This window comes from Geotrypetes seraphini, chromosome 8 (assembly GCF_902459505.1).
Source record: "Geotrypetes seraphini chromosome 8, aGeoSer1.1, whole genome shotgun sequence".
Classification (NCBI taxonomy): domain Eukaryota; kingdom Metazoa; phylum Chordata; class Amphibia; order Gymnophiona; family Dermophiidae; genus Geotrypetes; species Geotrypetes seraphini.
The window spans coordinates 68,996,099-69,013,328 of NC_047091.1; positions in this window are offsets into that span (position 1 = coordinate 68,996,099).

A 17,230-nucleotide genomic window follows, 5' to 3' on the forward strand; every position below is an offset into this window, starting at 1 on the left:
GAAGCGGAGACTCAGAGGAGACATGATAGAGACTTACAAGATCATGAAGGGCATAGAGAAGGTGAAAAGGGACAGATTCTTCAGCCTATTGGGAACTACAAGAACAAGGGGGCACTCGGAGAAATTGAAATGGGGACAGATTTAGAACCAATGCTAGGAAATTGTTCTTCACTTAGAGGGTGGTAGACACCTGGAATGCGCTTCCGGAGGATGTGATAGGACAGAGTACACTAAGGGGATTCAAAGAGGGATTGGACAAGTTCCTGAAAGATACGGGGATTGAGGGATATAGATAGAGGTAGAGGTAGAGATAGGATTATGGAAGGGTATAGGTAGAAGAAAAATGGGGATTGAAAGGTTTTAGACAAAGGATCACTTACAGGTCATGGACCTGATGGGCCGCCGTGGGAGCGGACTGCTGGGTGCGATGGACCCCTGGTCTGACCCAGCAGAGGCAACTACTTATGTTCTTATAACGACCTGAACAGTCCATTCAGTCTGCCCAATAGTCACACGCATGATAAATTGTCTTTTTTTTTCTTTGATATTTCTGAGACATAGACAGTAGAAGTGTTCCAGCTACTGGAGCTGATGTTGAAGCTCACTCTAGCTCAGGGGTAGGGAACTCTGGTCCTCGAGAGCCATATTCCAGTTGGGTTTTCAGGATTTCCCCAATGAATGTGCATTGAAAGCAGTGCATGCACATAGATCTCATGCATATTCATTGGGGAAATCCTGAAAACCCGACTGGAATACAGCTCTCGAGGACCGGAGTTCCCTACCCCTGCAGTCTAGCTTATCCAAACCATCTTGTCATTTGCGGGATACGGACCGTAAAAGTCTGCCCAGCACAGTCCTCGTGTTCCAAATTACTGGAGTTTCAGTCAAAGTAATCTGGACCATAAGGACATCGCTGGGCAGATTTTTACAGGGAAGACTTGCAGGCAGTCAGTTGATAGTGTCTTCCCCGAATAGTACAAGCCCAGAACACCAGAAATGTCCCTGCACCACTAGATTATGTTCAGCTTCTCCATTAAAGAAGATCACACATCCAGAACAAATGGACAGAGTCAGTGCACTCTCCTTACACACATGCATATTTGCAAGAATTTATAAATACTGTATTATATACATGCATGCATATGTCATGCTGAAATTTTCTACTGTTGTCACAGTAAAGAGGCCTGTCATGTAATGTACAGGAGAGAGCAATGGCCCAAAGGTGTATTATGTGCTGTCCTGGATCAGCTCATGGCTCTAATCCCCCTGTGGTTTAGCAGCAACTCTTCCCTAATCCCTCCATAGTCCAGCATCTCTCTTCCCCTCCCTCCCCTCTCCTGAGGTAGCAGGCATACCCCCATAGCCCTCTCCAAGTGGCTAGCATACCCCTTTCCACACCTTACCCCTTCATTCAGTATCTCCTCTCCCCTTCCCTACACTCGGTCTTCCCTGCCCTACCTCTTTCTGGGCCTAGGCCAAAGTTTCAAGCACACTCAGGCTCAGTCCAACCTCATGACCTCTAAATATAGGTTCACGCTCAAGCACTGCCAAATCCCACTCCCTTCTGACACAGGAAGGTGCGGGAAGGTGGGATGCAGCCAAAGGCAGTCTGTGACTCAGCTGTTTTGAGAAGCTAAAAGCGGGTGGGGCTAAGGGGAAGCTATGGGGCAGAGCTAGGATGGGGTATGTGGTGGAATAGAACTGAACAGAGCATGTTAAAATCTTTGGAGTTGCAGGCAATGCCTATGTCAGCAGTAAAAGAACAGTGGGACACATTTAATAATAGCACGCACTAGCCGCTACCGCCTCCTCTTGAGCAGGCGGTAGTTTTTCAGCCAGCGCGGGGGTTAGTGCGTGATGAAGTCGCACGCGTTAAACCCGCTAGGGCGGCTTCGTAAAAGGAGCCCTAAAACTTACTTTTATAGACCGGGTCTTCAGCCAAAAAGGTGCTCAACTCAGTTTACAATAATGTAAGTATAGTACAGTGGTGCCTCACACAACGAACTTAATTCGTTCCAGGAGCAAGTTTGTTATGCGAAAAGTTCGTTATGTGAAACGCGTTTTCCCATAACAATACATGTTAAAAAAAATAATTCGTTCTGCAGCATAAAATATGCTAAGATGACATAAAAAAAGATAAATTTGTCAAAATGGTGAAAATGGTGGTCTTGCTGAGGCCAAACTCTTTGACGAGATCACACTGTTTTACCCCACATTCACTCCTTCTAATTATTTCCCGTTTCATTTCAACAGAAATCACCTTCCTGCTTTTTTTAGAAGCCATGATATATAAAAAATATTGAGTTTATCTTAAAAGGACGACTGTATACAGTGAGAGAGGGCAGTTAAGCGCAGTGACTAACGACTGCCTGCAGTGCCTGCGCGGAAGGATGCAATACATCGGCAGCTCGGGCGACTTCGTTGTGTGAAACGAAGTTCGTTGTGTGAAACGAAGTTCGTTGTGTGAAGTTCGTTGTGTGAAACGAAGTTCGTTGTGTGAATCAAGACATGAAGTTCGTTGTGTGCAGCGTTCGTTGTGTGAGGCGTTCGTTATGCGAGGCACCACTGTACATAAATATAGCGCCATTCTAAATTACAATAAATAGCCACAAACTAAAAATAGAAATATATAGACAAAAATTAAACTGAATCGCCTAGAACACAGACTCTGCATACAGTGCAACACCACAGAAATAGAAACAGTGACACATATCCCTCTATGCAAAACCGTACTAGTGCCGGCATAAACTGTGAAAATAACAAACTATTTACATCTCTTATTTTCCTTACAAGATGATAAGTTGTTATTTACTCTCTGATTGGTAAGATTCCTTTTAGCTGGGAATCCATTCCAGATCTAATGGTGGAAAGGGTCAAAAGCAGGGGTGCCCACACTTTTTGGGCTTGCGAGCTACTTTTAAAATGACCAAGTCAAAATGATCTACCAACAATAAAATTAAAAAAAAACACAAAGCACACTGTACGCATAGAAAATGTTAATCATCATTCCTATTCCAGGGTTTTTCAAAGAGGTCAAAGCAGATGACTCTATGCACTGTCACCTCACTAACAACCATACAAAAACAGACAAATACCCCCCTCCCTTTTTACTAAACCACGATAGCAGTTTTTAGCGCAGGGAGCTGCGCTGAATGCCCAGCGCTGCTCTCGACGCTCATAGGCTCCCTGCGCTAAAAACCTCTATTGCGGTTTAGTAAAAGGGGACCACATTGTAAAATATAGACAGCAGATATAAATTCAGATACATTTTGATCACTAAATTTAAAATAAAATCATTTTTCCTACCTTGTCTGGTGATTTCATGAGTCTCTGGTTGCACTTTCTTCTTCTGACTGTGCATCCAATCTTTCTTCCTTTCTTTTAGCCTGTATACTTCCTCTCCTCCTGACCTCATTCCTCCCCCCCAACGTTTTCTTCCTCTCTCCCTGCCCTCTTTCTTTCTCTCTTCATGCCCCCTTTCTTTTTTTCTGTTTCTCTTCTTTCCTTCTGTTTCCCTGCCTGCCCTCTTTCTCCCTCCCTGCCCTCCTCCAAGCCACTGCCACTGCCGCTGCCATTGGGTCACAGGCCCCCAAAGCTGCCCGCCGCCGGATAAGCTCTCCCTCCTTCGTGCCAACCAGCATTCCTCTCCCCGACGTCAATTCTGCCGTCGGAGAGGAAGTTCCACTGGCCAGAACTTCTTCTCCGACGGCAGAATTGACGTCGGGGAGAGGAAGGCTGATCGGCCCAAGATCGACCTATTGGGAGAAATGCTGCCAGGTCCTGCCTTTGAGGAAACAGAAAGAATAATATATAAAATAGCATTATTAGTATTCAAAACAATAACTTCTAATGAACCTCAGTTTATTGATCGTCTACTAATTCCTCACGTTTCAAACCGCCTTCTTCGATCTAACACCCAAGAGCTACTTATGGTCCCTTCATTAAAAATAATAGGAACTAGACGCCACGATATTTTTTCAGTCAAAGCGCCGCTTATTTGGAATACTCTCCCTTTATATATTAGAAACATCAAAGACCTCACTTTATTTAAAACTAACTTAAAAACATTTCTCTTCAAAGCCTCTTTCAATATTTAAAAAGGAATTTTTCCTCGATAATTTAAAATAATAAAAGTGAAAAGTCTTTACTCTTTTAATACCTCATCCTTAGTGTTTTTTCCCATCCTTACAATTTTCTTCTCTTCCCAGTGGGAATACAACAAATTTGTAACTTTCATTCCCTTATGTTCTTTCCCAATTATTCCAGTCTTGTCTGTATTGTTAGTCTGTATCGACCCTGTTTGTTTTTGTTTGTTTTTTTTTCTTTTAAATATTTTTTTATTTAATTGTTTTATCCCTATTAAACTGTTATGTTATTCGCTTAGAATTTATTAAGCGAACCATTAAATCTAAATAAACTTGAAACTTGAACTTGAAACTTGAAACTAGGCAGGACCTGGCAGCAAGAAGAGCAAATCGCAAGCTTCACTGACCTGACTCCCACTTTAGCCCGCGAATGGGACTCTAACATGTGCGTGTCGGCTTCCCTTCTCTCCCCCTCCCCCCGATATAACTTCCGGTTTCAGAGGGAAGAGAAGGGAAGCCGGTACAAGCACACGTTAGCCCCCGGAGCATAAGTTCTCCAAGCCAGTTTTTTAAAAAATGTTGAGCAGCGGCGGCAGCATCAGAATTCAGGAGCGGACCAGTCAGGAGGGAAAAAAAGAGAAGGGAAGAAGGGAACCCGCTCTGCGATTGACTGGGGTCGCCTGAGCGAGCGACCTATCGATCACAATCGACGTATTGGGCACCTCTGGTCAAAAGACAGGATCTTATATAATCTCTGCTGATATCACACATAAATTACTATGCAATCCCCATTCAGAGATCAGATAGCTGTTATGAACTGTAAGTTTCCAGAAAGGTTTGGAAACTCACTGGCTACACCACTAAGGGTTAGATTCACTAAGGACACCAATCGTGTCCCAAACACTTTGCAATCACTTAGTAACCCCGACCCCATTCACTAACCTTATTCCAGATCCAATCCGCACCCGATCCAGGCATGCAAATGAAGGGGAATGGCATGCAAATATAGGCAGGCAGCGATTCACTAAAAAAAAATGAGGGACACCGACTGGGCAGGCCGATCAAAAATTAAGCGACTGCTGAGGACCAGTCGCTCAGGTCCTTTCCAATTGCCGTGCCCTCTGCCCTGACTCTCCTCTTGCCACCCTGCTCTCTTCTCCGACTCACCTCTTGCCACCCTGCTCTCTACCCCACTCTCTGCCCTTCCCCGCAGTACGAGCCTGTGGTTTTAACCCACGGGTTTAAAGCAGATTAAAACCACAGGCTCGCGAAGTAAAAAAGTAAAAAAAAAATTCAAAAGCTCTGTAAGCATGCGCAGACCATCTACAGGCAAAGAAGATGATCTGTGCATGCATCAGGATCGCTGTTCAGTGATCCGTGTGGTCAGTTGGGGGTGTGATTCTGATTGCCCCCATTTGCATGCGATCGTGTTGTGAATCGGGTGGCCGGCAACCTCACCGATAAGATTGGATCGGTGAGATTAGTGAATCTAGCCCTAAGTGCCTTAGGGTTCATATTTCATCCACTTGCAAAAACACTCACAGAGGCAGCCTTCTGCAGGCTGCTCACTGCAGATTGCAAAGCTAACACTTAACCTCTTCACATAACCCCACTGTGAAATGTACATGCAGCCCTTGGTTCAGGAACTGCTACTAACAGCTGGGGAGATTTATGCACTTAAATTCATTTCCCACCCCAGCCAGTGCAGCAATTTTGTTTCTCTTCAGGTCACCAGCAGCGGTTCCTACATGCTGCCAACGACTGACTCAGAAGCCTTCCCTCTGATGCAAAACACAAACTCATCAAAGGGAAGACTTCTGGATCAGCTAGCGGCAACATGTAGGAACCCATCACATATCAGCGGCATCAGTGCGGGGGGGGGGCAGGGTTTTTTTGGTTTGGGGAGGGGGAACACTCGGGTTAAAATCATGGGCTTGCAATGCGGTTTGCTGAATATATAAAAAAGGAAAATTCCTTTTTTTATATATTCAGCAAACCGCATTGCAAGCCCGTGATTTTAAAGGGCAGGAGAGTCGGCCAGGATAGAAGCGACTGGTCTTCAGCAGTTGCTTCTTTTCTGATGGGCAAGCCCGATCGGTTTAGTATAAATTGTTTAGTGAATCGCTGTCTTACAAAATTTGCATGCCATTTCCCTCATTTGCATGCAGCTGATCGGATGGGGTGTTGATCGGGTCGGGAGGAGGGTTAGTGAATCGGGTCAGAGAACAATTGGGTCGCAAACTAATTGGTGCACGATCGGTTTGCTTAGTGAATCTAGCCCCAACTTCACTCTACCAGAGTCTGAATTCTTGAAATTTTCCATTACGATACTGCTTTCCTACCAGAGTGGATTTGGATTCCCGCTGACCTTTAACCTCTTTGCCTTAAAATGCAAAAGCAACAGAAACCACAATGAAATAAAACCATTCATAGAACAAATAGAACCCCACCCTCTCCCCCAAACTCACCCAGCAACGCCCCCTGAAAAAGTTAGGGAAAGTCAAAAGGAACCTGAGTTGACCAATCTTCTTCCTGGAATATGAAAAAGTGGCAATCAATGGAACGCAAGCTTCTGGCAAAATACCCCCCTTCCCAAATGAATCACGCATATTTCAATGAAAATTTCAGATCCCTTGAACTGGAGTCCATGAATACAGCACGGATGACTGGAGGAAGAACTTAAGGAAGAAAAAGGCAGCCAAAGTGAGAATACGGATCAAACAGCTGAAACGAGAGAAAGGGTTGGCGGATGGATGTGGGGAAGGGATCGGCTTATTAAACCAAGAGCATTGGCAATTAAAGATACAAATAACTTTTAATCAAAAAGCATAGAAAAAAAATGTTTTATGATTAGAAAATAAAGAGGCTCTGGTTGCATGACAAAGCCAGGAAGGACAGACAGACAGATTTTTCTCAGGTAGATTGATGTCCTCAAATGAGTTACTTGTGCATGGGGGTGCAGCCCAATATCGTTGTCTGCTGTCTGCAAAGACTGTGCAGTGTTAATGATCATGAAAAAAAAAAAAAAAAGCAGACATTGTAGAAGTTTGCCTGTTTAGGACAGAAAATGACATGAAACAACATGGTATGTAATTTTAAATGAACAAACATTTTCAATTTTGTACATATCATGGCTGTAATGAATTCACAGTGGGGGGCACCAGACGCCTAGCATATGAAACACCAGTGGAACTTGCCTAAGAGAAACTCCTGGAAGGGCAGCCCCAGACCTAGGAATTTGTACAAAGTGTGTGTGTGTGGGGGTAATACTGATAAGATTCCTGATGTGCATGTCCCCTCCTATCTGCCTTTCTAAAAGTGCTGTATAAGTCTGCTAGGCTGCATGGAGACAAGTTATTTCAGCTCCTTACCACATATTAATTGCCATTCTGGGATAGACCAAAGGTCCATCAAGCTCCCTATTCTGCTTCCATGGCCAACCCGGGAGACACCCAAAGAGTAAAACGGATTTTATGCTGCTTATCTTAAAAAGAACGACCATATTAGTCCATATTATCGTTTACTTTATTAGCTGCTTTTGGAGGCAAGAGTACGGTATTATTCAAATTTTCCTGTATCTGCTTTAAGCTGATATCGGTATTGTCTCCAGCTTACCTTTTTCCTCATTTTGTGTTGCATAGACCATCAAGAGAAACTAGAAACTTCTACTTATTTGCTTATCCAAAAATTAATGGGTGTAGATATAAGACCTTTTTAGATAGGGCCCTAGCATTTCAAGCTGGTAGGCAACAATCTTGGTTAGGTAAATGTATTCAGCAAGCTATGTTATCCTATTGCAGTTTTCGGAAATTAATTAAGACCACTTTGTTCGATAAGTTTATTACTTAATGAGAGTTTCTATTTTACAAATATTTGTATTTTTTACTGTATTATTGTATTTCGCTGATTGTCCAGCTCTTTTTAGTGTAAACCGCCTAGAACTTTTGGTTATCCCAGGACAAGCAGGTAGCCTATTCTAACATATGAGTGATGTCATCCACGGAGCCAGAATGGGGACAGCCTTGCAAGCATACTTGATTGTAGAAAACTTTAGAAGTTTCGAGTCAGCCATACCGCGCATGCGTGAGTGCCTTCCCGCCCAGAACAAGGCGAGTCTCCTCAGTTCTCAGTTTTCCGTGGAGCCAAGAAGTCTGTACTTTGACACTCTGCGTTGAACTTTGGTCACTTTGTGCCTTCTCTCACCACGGTTTGTGTCCTTTACAGTCGTGAATTGCTGTGTTACGTACTTTATTTTCTCTTTAAAAAAAAAAAATTACTTTATTTTATTTTTCTTCGTCGACTGACTGGCGGGGCAGGCTGCTCGGCCACAGCCTGCGGGCTTTGACTTCACAGCGGCTATCTTCCCTCCTATGTCCCGGCCAGTAACGGGCTTGAAGAAGTGTAGCCAGTGCCAGCATGCGATTTCTCTCATGAACCCACACCGCTGGTGCCTTAAGTGCCTCGGACCTGATCATAGTCCTAAGTCATGCGAGCGCTGTGCTATTCTTCAACCTCGAGCCCTTAAACGTCGTCGGGTTTTAGTGGAAAAACTCTTCAGGATGGATTCTTCAGTGACACCCTCGACCTTGAGTGCTGCCTCAGTTCCACCTTCCACTGAGGGTCCTCCTGCTTCCATGACTCCGACCTCAAGTCTCATTAGACCTTCCTCGTTTGGATCGTCTTTGGCCTCGAGTACACCTACTTTGTCTTCCCCTGAGCTTCCCTCGGGTCAAATACTTAAGCAGAAGGTTCCGGTGGTGGTCTTCAAGCTCTCCATGACCTCCAAGTCGAAGCACATCTCCACTGCTACCTTGGAGCCTTTAGCCTCAGCAAGTGGTCCGGTTTCAGACGCGGATCCACATTTTCAGGCTTCTCTCCAGACCATGTTGGAGCAGCAATTTGTTCAATTACTGAGCAAATATGGTTCTGCCTCGACTAAGCCTCCTGTAATCCAGCCTGGGCAATCAGCAGTCTCCTGCGAGGTCAAGTCCCTGCCTGTGCCTCGAGCTGCAGCTTCACACTCTATGCAAGGAGTCGAGTCTTTATGAGTGTCTGGTCTGGCATCAACACACTCTATGCAAGGAGTAGATTCTTTGCAAGTGTCTCAACAGGAATCCTCACACTCCATACACGGAGCAGAGTCTTTGGGAGTGCTTCGAGATTCCTCGATCCAAACCACTGAGTTTCGATCTACAGCTTCTAGCCCTTTTCATTCACCAGCAGCATTGCCTGTTTCCATACATAGGGTGAAGTCTCCTCAATCCTCCTTGAGACCTGCTTCCAGACACCACTCTCATTGTCGATCAAGGCCCTCATCGAGACATCCATTGAGGCACAGGTCTTCTTCCAAAGAGCAGCCTCCCTCGTTCAGGCCTCATTCCAGACCTTCCAGCTCTTCGAGGCCTCCAACTCCTCGATTGAGATCACCGCTTCCAGACCCCGAGGACTCAGTTGCTTCCATTGCCTCTTCCAAGTCTCCATATTCTTTGGATTGCCACTTTTCCAGAGAGGCTTCACCTTTGTTTTCCACTAGAGGCGCCTCAAGGTCATTGAGCCCCTGTCGAGGCAGGGCCTTGGTGGATCAGCTGTCTTTCTCTTCCTTCCTTCGTCAAATGGCTGATGACCTGGAAATTCAATTGGATGCTGGTTCTAAATACTCTAAGGAGTATCTAGAGGTAATGCATCTGCCTCAAGCTCCTGCAGAGTCACTTAAGCTCCCTCTTAACCAACTTTTGTCTCAAACTTTCAAACGATGTCTGGAGATTCCTTATGCTATACCTGCTGTTCCAGGCAAGTTGGACTCGAGGTATAGAACTCTACATTGTAAAGGGTTTGAGAATTTACAGTTATCTCACCAATCCCTCCTTGTGGAGTCCTCGTTGAAAAGAACCCATCCTTCCAGGGTCTATACTGCAGTTCCTCCTGGAAGAGAGGATAAGACCATGGACAAGTTTGGACATCGTCTTTATCAAAATGCTATGATGTCTTCCAAAGTTCTCAACTACAATTTTGTCTTCATTACTTATCTCAAGTTCCTCATTGATATTCTTCCATGGTTCCTGAAGAACCTGGATCAACATAGGCATTTCGAGTTCCAAGAAGTCACTGCTACTTTGTCACAACTCAGGTTACATCTTCTCCAGTCATCTTATGATGCCTTTGAACTGTCTGCTAGGCCACTGCTTTCTCTGTAGCGATGCACCGCTTGGCCATTGACATGGACCCTAATCTTCAGGACTGTCTGGCTAACATTCCTTGTGAGGCAATGACCTCTTTGATGAATCCATAGAGGTTGCCACTAAGAAATTGTCTGAACATGAAAAATCTTTTGCTTCCATTGTCAGACCAAAGCCAAAGCCAGCTCCTGCAAAATCTTCACGCCCTTCTCCAGTTTTCCAGAGGCGTTATACTCCAAGGGCGGCTCCTTATACTTGAGCACCTCCCAAGAAACCACAGCAACAGAAGCAACAGAAACCTCAGTCTTCTGCTGCGCCTAAGGCTGCACAGCCTTTTTGACTGTTTGAAACGGAGCATAATCTCCATCGTTCTGCCTCTGTCCTCCCTTCTCCCCATAGGTAGTCATCTCCATCATTTTTACCATCGATGGGAGACCATTACATCCGACCTCTGGGTGCTGTCAAATCATCAGGGAAGGATACTCTCTTCATTTCACTCAGGTTCCACCAGAGCTGCCTCCAAGACAGTATCCTTCCAATCCATCCCAGTCCGCCCTTCTTCTTCAGGAAGCTCAAACTCTGCTTCATCTCCGTACCATCGAGGAAGTTCCTCTGGAACAGCAGAGCAGGGGGTTTTATTTATTGTATTGTTCCCCACATTTTGTAATTTTATTATTATGTACATTGCTTAGAATTATAATTAAGCGATTAATCAAATCTCCATTAAACTTAAAACTTGAAGACGGGCGATCTGCGACCTATTCTGGATCTCAGGGCTCTCAACAAATTTTTATGCAAAGAAAAATTTTGCATGTTGCCCTGGTGTCCCTTCTAGATCAGAACGATTGGTTATGTTCTCTAGATCTCAAAAAGGCTTATATTCACATCTCCATTCATCCGACCTCCCGTCAGTACCTCAGATTTCGGGTGAGGAATCTGCATTACCAATACAGAGTGCTACCCTTTGGCCTGGCTTCATCTCCCAGAGTGTTCACCAAGTGCCTGGTGGTGGTAGCAGCAGCAGCTCTAAGGAACCATGGTCTTCAGGTGTTTCCCTACCTAGACGACTGGCTCATCAAAGATTCAACATCTCAGGGGGTTATTGTAGTGACCCAACGGACTACGTGGTTCCTACAAAGCTTGGGATTCGAAATCAACTTCCCCAAATCCCAACTTCAGCCCTCTCAGAATCTACATTTCATCGGAGCTATTCTGGACACTATCCAACTCAAAGCATTCCTTCCTCAACAACATCTGGATGCTCTTCTTCAACTCTGTCATGCAGTGTCTTCAAGCTCTTCAATCTCAGCGAGACACATGATGGTCCTCCTAGGTCACATGGACTCCGCAGTGCACATGACTCCTTTTGCCAGACTTCACCTCAGAATTCCTCAGTGGACCCTGGCATCTCAGTGGATGCAGGCTTGCGAACCACTCTCTCGTCACATTACAGTCACTCCTTCATTGAGACAGTCTCTCCTGTGGTGGATGCTCTCTTCCAATCTCTCCAGAGGCTTGCTGTTTCAAACGCCCCCTCATTAGAAGGTCCTCATGACAGATTCCTCGACCTACGCTTGGGGGGCTAATTTCGATGGTCTCCGTATTCAAGGCCACTGGACCAGCAGGAATCTTCAGTGTCACACCAATCTGTTGGAACTCAGAGTGATCTTTAATGCTCTCAAAACTTTTCAACATCTTTTTCACGACCAGGTAGTCCTCATTCTGACGGACAACCACGTCGCCATGTACTATGTCAACAAACAGGGAGGGACGGGATCTCCCTCCCTTTGTCAAGAAGCTCTGAAGGTTTGGGACTGGGTAATCCTCCACAACACCTTCCTCAAAGCTGTCTACATCCAAGGCATCATTTTCTGCAACCTCACAAATGGACACTCAATTCCTCGCCTCTTCATCACATTTTTTCTTAATGGGGAACTCCTCAGATAGATCTCTTTGCATCTCCCCACAACCACAAACTGCCTCAGTTCTGCTTCAGGATATATTCTCTTCATCGCCTAAAGGCAGATGCTTTTCTACTGGAATGGACGAATCACTTCTTGTATGCAATTCCTCCATTCCCTCTCATTCTCAAGACTGGTCAAGTTGAAGAACTATCATGCCACCATGATTCTGATAGCTCCTTGGTGGCCGAGACAACCTTGGTACTCCCTTCTACTTCAACTCAGCAGCAGGGAGCCATACCTCCTACCAGTTTTTCCATCTCTGCTTACACAGAGTCAAGGGTCTCTACTTCATCCCAACCTGCAGTCTCTGCACCTGGCAGCTTGGTACCTCTCAACATAACTCCTCTTCAGTTTTCTCAACCTGTAAGAGACATTTTAGAGGCTTCTAGAAAGCCTACCACTAGACAATAGTACCATCAAAAATGGACTAGATTTTCTACATGGTACATCTCTCATGATAAGGAGCCTCAAGATTCCTCCTTATCTTCTGTACTAGATTATCTTTTGCACTTATCCACCTCTGGCCTCAAGTCTACATCGATCCGAGTCCATCTCAGTGCAATTGCTGCTTTTCACCAGCCTATTGAAGGAAAACCCCTCTCTGCTCATCCGGTGATTTCTAAATTTATGAAAGGACTTTTCAATGTTAAATCTCCTCTCAAACTGCCTCCAGTGGTTTGGGATCTCAATGTTCTTGCTCAATTGATGAAGCCTCCATTTGAACCAATGTCTACAGCTCATCTGAAATATCTCACTTGGAAAGTGGTGTTTCTCATTGCCCTCACATCTGCTCAAAGAGTCAGTGAGCTGCAAGCTTTAGTTGCTGATCCACCTTTCACTGTGTTCCATCAGGACAAGGTGGTCCTTCGTACTCATCCTAAACTCATACCTAAAGTGGTTTCAGAATTTCATCTCAACCAATCCATTGTTCTTCCAGTGTTTTTTCCAAAGCCTCATTCTCACCCTGGAGAATCAGCTCCTCATACTCTGGACTGTAAACATACTTTGGCCTTCTACTTGGAACGCACCAAACCACACAGAACTGCTCCTCAACTTTTTGTCTCCTTAGATCCAAACAAGTTGGGACCTCCAATCTCTAAGCGTACCATCTCCAACTGGATGGCTGCTTGTATATCTTTCTGCTATGCCCAGGCTGGACTGCATCTACAGAGTCAAGTCACAGCCCATAAAGTCAGAGCCATGGCGGCTTCAGTAGCTTTCCTCAGATCTACTCCTATTGAGGAAATTTGTAAAGCTGCCACCTGGTCCTCGGTTCGTACTTTCACATTATGTTCTGGATGTTTTCTCCAGATGGGATGGCCATTTTGGCCAGAGAGTATTACAAAATTTATTTTCCTAAGTTGCCAACACTTCCACCATCCCATTCTGGTTAGCTTGGAGGCCACCAATATGTGAGAATAGGCTGCCTGCTTGTCCTGGGATAAAGCACAGTTACTTACCGTAACAGTTGTTATCCAGGGACAGCAGGCAGCTATTCTCACAACCACTCCCCTCCCCTGGTTGGCTTCTCTGCTAGCTATCTGAACTGAGGAGACTCACCCTGTGCTGGGCGGGAAGGCACTCGCACATGCGCGGTGCGGCTGACTCAAAACTTCTAAAGTTTTCTACAAGCAAGTATGCTTGCGAGGCTGTCCGCATCCGGGCTCTGTGGATGACATCACCCATATGTGAGAATAACTGCCTGCTGTCCCTGGATAACAACTGTTACGGTAAGTAATTGTGCTTTATAGCGGTATAAAAGAATAAAGTTATTATTATTATTAAGAATAAGCAGTGGATTTCCCCAAGCCATCTCAATAATGGCCTATGGACTTTTCTTTTAGGAAATTATCCAAACCCTTTTTAAACCCTGCTCAGCTAACTGGCAACAAATTCCAGGGTTGGGGTGGGCAGCCGCGACTTTAAAAAAAACAAAACCCAAACAAAAAAAACCTTTTCCTTTGCGCAAGCTGGCTCTCCTGCTCCCCTCTTCCAGGCAATCTTGCCGCCAGACTCTCCTGCTCTCTGCCACCTTCCATGCAGTGCGAACCCGCGGCAGCATGCAGCACCGCTTTAAACCCACAGGCTCGCACTGCAGGGAAGGCGGCAGAGAGTAGGAGCTCAGGGCAGAAAGCAGAGCTGGAAGATCGGGGCGAGCAGGCAGGAGACACGGGGCAGAGCAGGGCTTCTATGGAGCTGGAAAGTCGAAAACACGTTTTTGACTGGTCTTCTGCAGACTTTTCTTGAGTTGAGTGGCCAGCTCAGTCGGATCTGAAATTTTGTGTAGTGAATTGGGTCGCTGTCCAATTTGCATGCGTTTCACCTCATTTGCATGCACGGATTCGAAGCGGATCACAGGAGAGGTAAGAGAATCAGGCCAGATGGAAATTTGATAGTAAAGGGGTCGCAAACCGATCGGTACACGATTGGTTTGCTTTGTGAATCTTGCCCTTTGTCCTTAGATAGAGGACTACTACACAGGTCCTGGACCTGTTGGGCAGCCGCGCGATGGACCTCTGGTCTGACCCAGCAGAGGCACTTCTTATGTTCTAAGTGTTCATAGAACCACTTAACCCAGTTAAGTTGGGTGTGAGAAACCATAGCTGCACTTAGTGCAGTGCAGGTAGGTGTTTTGCTAGGTAGGTGGGGGAGGTGTGAAATGTGAGAGGGTCACTGTGGGTCTTGGACTGTGTGCTCATTCATCACAAAAATTGCCAGGTGGTCAGTGACAAGCAAGCAAGCAAGCACAACCTGGGGATTAGGATAGAGTGTGTTGCTTACTAATCCATGAGGTATCTCTGTGTCTATATAACTTACTACCCTGTTTCCCTGAAAATAAGACCTATACATAAGAACATAACAATTGCCGCTGCTGGGTCAGACCAGTGGTCCATCGTGCCCAGCAGTCCGCACACACAGTGGCCCTTTGGTCAAAGACCAGTGCCCTAACTGAGACTAGCCTTACCTGCGTACGTTCTGGTTCAGCAGGAACTTGTCTAACTTTGTCTTGAATCCCTGGAGGGTGTTTTCCCCTATAACAGCCTCCGGAAGAGCATTCCAGTTTTCTACCACTCTCTGGGTGAAGAAGAACTTCCTTACGTTTGTACAGAATCTATCCCTTTTTAACCTTGGAAAGGGTGAACAACTTGTCTTTATCTACTAAGTCTATTTCCTTCATTATCATGTCCCCTCTCAGTCTCCTCTTTTAAGTTTCAAGTTTTATTCGTATTTAATGAATCGCTTATTTAATATACTAAGCGATGTACAATATAATAAAAGAAATATACAAATAAATATCTGGTGCTGACGTACAAAGTGACAATGACAGTATGGGGAAAAACTAACGTGAGTCATGAGGGAATACAATGCTAATTGAGTAAGAAAGAAAAACATTAACGGAATGAACAAAAGGGAGGGTAAATTTGGTGCCAAATTGGCTTCATATGTATTAGATGAAAAAATATTATTGAATGGAAAGTAAAAGATCGAATGCATCATTGAAAAGGTAAGTTTTTAAGGTTTTTTTAAACGATGAAAAGTCTTTTAGTTCTCTAATATATTGAGGTAAAAGGTTCCATAGTTGAGGGGCCATAACCAAGAACATATCGTGCCTTCTGGTGCCTATGATTTTCGGAGAGAGAATGGAAAGAAGATTATGGGAGAAGAGGCCCAGTTTCTCTAATCTCTCACTGTACAGCCCCTTAACCATTTTAGTCGCTCTTCTCTCATATCCTTGTCCAGCGGACTTTCAACAGCTTTTTATATCCCTCCCACCCCCTCCACATACCAGTTATGTTCCTGGTGGTCTGAGGTTGAGCATCCATCCAGTTTTGCCACAATCAAAGATAACGGCACCTGCAGTCCAGCGGAAGCTAATCAGCTGAGAATGGCGTTAATTTCAAACCGCCGTCACTACCAACTTTGCCGCGGTCAGTTATATCAGAATGATGCTGTTTTACCTTCCCTTATCCCTTCCGATAACAGAAAGGGAAATCTCTCCAGGAAGGTGAGTTGCCGCCAAATTATATTTATGTTGTTTGCGAACTTCAGTATTGTGGAAGCTCAATAGCTGAGATGGCCGGCCGATTTTTCAACTGCCGATTCCCCAACTGTCAGCTATATTAAAATGATGTTTCACATTCAGCCGTATATTTGATGATAGAAAGGAAAATCCCCTCACCAGGAAGGTGAGTTTGTTACCAAATTAAATTTATATTAGCAGCGAGATTTAGAGGGACTTTTTAGAGGGGAAAAAAATTCAGTCAAACACCTGTGGGCAGCTTGTCCCAACACGATGTTCGTGCTACAATCCCCTCACTGAATTAGGAATGCAAATGACATTTCTCTCCCGGTAGGCAATCACATTAGGATGTAAAGCAAAAATAATTGAAATTGGGTTGGAAAAGACAATATAAACAACTAAAATAAGGCATTTCATGGAGGAGCTCAGTAGATATCCCTCCATTCCGATTGGCAGCCGAGCCACACCCCCTAATAAAGCAAAGATTATTGGCTAATTACCTCAAAGCAAAAAAAAAAAGAAAAGTAAAGATTGTGGCTATTAAGGATGAGAAGGGTGAAACATTCTCAAATTGGAAATATTTTAAAACAATTTTTGAACTTCTATTTCTATGTTCTGAGCTTTATTCAAATAAAGTTAGTTTTTAAAGTTAATTAAGGGGCCACAAATTCCCAAGCATATAAAGGGAAATCTTGAAGTGCCTATATCACTGAAGGAACTTCAGGCAGCGTTGAAGTCCCTTAGAGTTGGATCCGCTCCAGGTGGTGATGGGTTCACTGGGGAGTTTTTCAAATCATTCCAAATTACATTATTACCTCATCTTTTAAATTTATATCAGGAATAACTAACTAAAGGTTGCATTTCAGGTACTATGGCAGAATCTTTAATTATTGTTTTGCCAAAGCCAAATAAAGATCCCATGTTGGTTTCAAATTACAGGCCTATTTCTTTAATTGATGTAGATGGAAAACTTCTGGCTAAGTT